Source organism: Engystomops pustulosus, chromosome 8, assembly GCF_040894005.1.
Source record: "Engystomops pustulosus chromosome 8, aEngPut4.maternal, whole genome shotgun sequence".
Lineage (NCBI taxonomy): Eukaryota > Metazoa > Chordata > Amphibia > Anura > Leptodactylidae > Engystomops > Engystomops pustulosus.
In genome coordinates, this window is record NC_092418.1 from 47,420,038 (window position 1) to 47,424,921 (window position 4,884).

A 4,884-nucleotide genomic window follows, 5' to 3' on the forward strand; every position below is an offset into this window, starting at 1 on the left:
CAGCTATTGTGAATTATTTAGTTTTGTATTGTACAGTTGAGAGCTCTTCTCACCTACCATTCAATAAACAAAAATGCATTACACATTATTTTATTCATGATGTAGTATTTGATGAGGTCTTTACGCCGCAGAGGAAACCAAAATACATCAACTTGTTCACAAAAAAAGTAACTTTCATCTTTGCTTCTCATCTCTAATGATTTTTATAGCATGTCATTTTTAAACAGTAAAAGGAGACAATATGCAGCATTGCATCCCATTATCGAAAACACAAAAAGACAGAATGTTCCTTTGAAGTTCACCTTGACACATTGTCGTAAAAATATAATATTTAACTTTTCTTAACCTATAATGATGTCGACTATGTATGCATTTAATTAGGCTAGGTAAGCCATTGCATAAACATGAATGAGGAAAGTGTGTCATATTGAAAGCATTTCTAGTATAAACAGAAAAGTTATAAAAATGTCAAATTAGAGGGTTTTTTCTTTATAAGTGTGTGTCTATTTGGTACACTAAGTAATAAAGGCTTTTAACTGGTGAACATTTCTTAAATGGCACTCTTTCCCAAGCTGTAGGTTGTGACTCTGTGGGGGTCTTGTAGACTCCTCTGAGGTTTTGTGAGCAGTTTACTATTATACAGAATGGACATCTGTAGTGTGGACAGGGCCCTATTTAAAGTTGATGCTGTCCCAGGCATTTTACTGCTTATACCACCATATGTGGTTTTAAAGGAAATTTACCATTTGTTTTTGTGCATTGTAAACCAAACATACCTTCAGAATGCTGTAGCTACACTGACGCAAAAACATATCTTGTTTAATCACTGAGCTGAGTGGTTTTGCTCTAAAAACAATTATAAAATTCAGGAGCTTGGGAAAGCTGGGTTGCATGCAGTCTGCCATTCATAAACACACTACACGGAGCTTCCTAAATGGTCCAGACAGGACTAATCAACCTGAGCTGGATGACTCATATACAGCAGCTGGGGGATGGTGCAGCAATTGGTTACTGCTGCCTGTTAGGGTCAATACAGTGATTACATAATTCTCTGGAGCAGTGCATAATTAGGGCAAGAGGAGAAGTACTGAGCCAGCTGCAGTAGGGACAGAGCTTCATTATCATAAATTTATAATAGTTTTTTTTTTTTTAGGAAAACCACTCAATTCAGGGATTAAACACGATTTCTGCATCAGTGTAGCTACAGCATTCTCAAGGCATGTTTGGTTCACAATGCATGAAAACAAATGCATTAAACTTTCTAAAGTGTTAAAAAGTCTTTCTAATAATCTGACTTTGGCTTTTTTTCTGTGGGAAACAGGACTCATTTTAAAAGGGAGAATCTAATCTATTAAAATGGCAGGATGGCGATCAACACTGATGTAAAACTCACTGTCTGCTTTACAATCCCCTGTCTGTTGCTGCTACAATTGGTTACTGAAGTAAAGCCCTGACACGCGTGTCACGATACTAGTGGGACGGGAACAGGAGTCCAGTAGTCAGGTACGGCAGAAGAGGCTGGGGACAGTACATGGATAGCCCGCAGGGGGCTGCAGTAACAGTATTGAACAGGAGTGTAGAGACCAGAGTAACAATCCGTTATATCTCAGGAGCTAAAGGAGCAGTATAGATAACTTGCAGTCAGCAAAGGTAATGTTCCAAGGAACTAGAAGAAGATCTCCAGCAAGGAGGTCCCTGGGTGTACAGGCTGTACTCAGTAAACTGAACACAATACTAACACAAGGAGGAAGTGTCAGAGACACATATATATAGGCAGACCAATCAAGGTAAACTCGGGGCGGTACTAATCAGGAGAAACAGGTGGCGGGTTTTACAAGTAGGTTCAGCACCATAGTCCAGCGGACAACTATTCAACTAGCTGAGTGGCTCAGCAAACAAGGAGACAGAGAACCAGGCACCAGAGCACAGGTTCGAATCCTGACAAAGTGTTGGCTTGCAAATCCTTGATTGTGTCATTCAGGGATTTCATATTCCCTCTCCCAGAGCTTCTTTGGTAGAATTGTTATATTTGGGTAAGTTGTTCTGTACACTAACACCATACTCTATTGCTGGTCAAGAATTTTAATGTTATTGCTGGTTAGCAGTAACCATGATTTTCACTGTGTGTTAGACTTGTCCCCCCACCAACAATATATATATAGATATATATAGATATATATATATATAAAGAAATGCCTAGTCATTATAGCATGTACACAGGAATATATTATTATATTCTTATATATTATTATTATATATACGCCGCTAGCAGATTTATCAAGGGGCAAAGCAACTTTTATGAATCTGACTGCATCAGAACTCATAAGACAAAGAAAACATAGAACTGTCACGGTCAGCCAGTCTACTGATAAATTACCCCCAATATGGAAAAAAGCACTATAAAGGGGGATAACTATGAGAGGCCCCCCTACCCTCTCATAAAATGTATACATTTACATTTATACACTTATGCACATACATTTATGCACTGATATATTTATACTCTATTTATACACTGACATAGATCTGTCCCAGTAACTGGTGACCACAAGGGAGACGTACATGGCAAGAAATAAAGGTGCCGATTCATGCTGTGTACAGTAGAAGATTTGCACTGCTATATACATATTATGCTGTGCAATGTGCACATCCTCCATTTTTTTGTGTGTCAGGTGGATGTCAGAGCCCCCTGACACTCTGAGCCCCATAGCAACTGCTATTCCTGCTACGGCTGTAGTTACGCCCTTGACACTATAGCATCAAGTGGTTCCCTGCCACTCAAAAGAGGGAAATTTATCTTTAAAGCGGTTATTCGAGATTAGCAGTAAAATAGCGATGGGCAGTGGCAGGCTATTTAAAAAAAATAAACATGTACTCGCCTCCTCCATCAATCCTGATGTCCTGTGCTTTGGTCTGTCTGATCCGTGCCCTTGTTTGTTTACAGGGACATGGAATCTGTGCTTGGAGGAGCTTCTGGCCGGTAGAGGTGGCCGGCCATGCCCATCCGTCCCTATCTCTCAGCATTGTAGGTGCTGAGATATGGTGATGGATGTGAATGGCCGGGCCAGCCGGAAGCTCCGAGTGCAATTTCCGTGCCTCTGTAAACAAACAGGTGCACGGATCAGAGGGACAGCAGTGCAGGACATCAGGAGTGACAGAGTAGATGAGTACATGTTAATTTTTTTTTTTTTTTTTTAAAGCCCTCCCCAGCCTGTCCCTAATTTATTGCTGGTCTCAGATAATCCCTTTAAGGCAGATTTTAGAGACAGTCATTAGATTGTTTTTAGTGCTCTAATGCCTGTTAAAGGCTTTTTTGTTTGATAAATTTGGCTTTACGGTTTTCCTTTTAGGCAGTGCCTTTGCAATTATTTTTACATAGACGTATGAAAACGTCAGCTTAGGGTGCAGCAGTTTTTTTATTCTTTCCATGCCTCAGGCCTTAAAACTTTTCGGTGACTTTTTGAAAAGTTGCAGATCATAAATCTAGCCTTTACAAGACTTGTACATGGCAAGAGATTAATAAATTTGTCACAACGTGCCTTCATGTTTAAGTGGTATGAATGGCCCTGTGCAACTTTTTTGGTTATGTTTTTGGCACCATAAAAGCACAGAAAAGATATGATACATATCCCGCATTGTTTTTTGCAACTATTTTTGTCACTCTAATAAACTATTCTATTCTTTTATTCTTCATATGACCATTGTACTATTTTTTAATGCTGGGCATCTGGTACTATGTGCTACTCTTAAAAAAAGTGCAACCACAATTAATACATGAAAGATTTAGTGGCACTTATCAAATTTATCTAGCCGTCCTTATGTGCTACCACCTTATCCCTAAAACACCCAATGGGAAATGTCAAAGCTATTGCATAAAGTATAAGGCTACATTCACACGGACGTATGAAAACGGCCGTATCCGTACCGTACCGTTTTTTTACGGATTACTTACGGCCACATTCATTTCAATGGACAATACGTCTGACCATTTATATTGCCGATGTTAACTCCGTTCCGTACCGTACCGTATACTGGCCGTATAAAAATATAGAGCATGTCCTATTTTCTCCCGTATTTCAGTTCCGTATGCCCTAGAAGTCTATGGGGACGTATAAAATACGGGTTACATACGTGCTGCATACGGATGAAAAACGGCCCGTATATACGGCCCGTAAATACGGGACTGGATAAATCATACGTCCGTGTGAATGTAGCCTAAGTGTAGGTGGGCACTAATAAGGAAATCCGGAACCTTCCTTATTAGTGCCCACCTACAATTAATACATGTTTTATATTATATTTGTAGTAATATTGTGGTGCTATGCTAAAAATGATCCTACAAATCTTGTCAAAACAATACTTGATTTTTCCATTCCATGGCTTCTTGACCTTTTGGCTAAGATCACGTGTAGTATCTGTTCTTATCAGATTTGTGATTCCCTTTTTCTGGGTGTAGATTCTTCAAATTTCCACCTATTCACAACAAATAGGACATGCTGTGAGTTTAATATTGCAGTTCCCTTGTGTATCATGTATGACAAAGTCTGACAATGAGGATGGCCAACATGAAGTGTGCCTGTGAAGAGAACTGCTGCCTGGGGACTGCCTTGTTATATATTATGATGTGGTACAGTGGTCGTAATGGAAAATACAGAGGTTTAAATTTACTCTCAAGAGAACAAAAAAAGTGTCAATCTGAAAAGAAGCAATGGAGAATTTCATTTTACCACAGTGTTCACCTGGAGAATGACTAAAAAAACATGAGGTTGAAATTATTGAGCCATTAGTGGGGAAAAACTCAGAATATATCCCTGAATAAACTTTCCATCACACAATCAAGTTCCAGTAACATTAACATGAAATATATATTTTTTTAATTTGGGT

The 4,884-nt window shown here is 39.0% G+C and overlaps 1 pseudogene; it reads left to right on the plus strand.

Moving 5' to 3' along the window:
• Positions 1-4,376: 4,376 nt before the first annotated feature.
• LOC140076338 (U2 spliceosomal RNA) lies at positions 4,377-4,541 on the plus strand (annotated as a pseudogene).
• Positions 4,542-4,884: the final 343 nt, after the last annotated feature.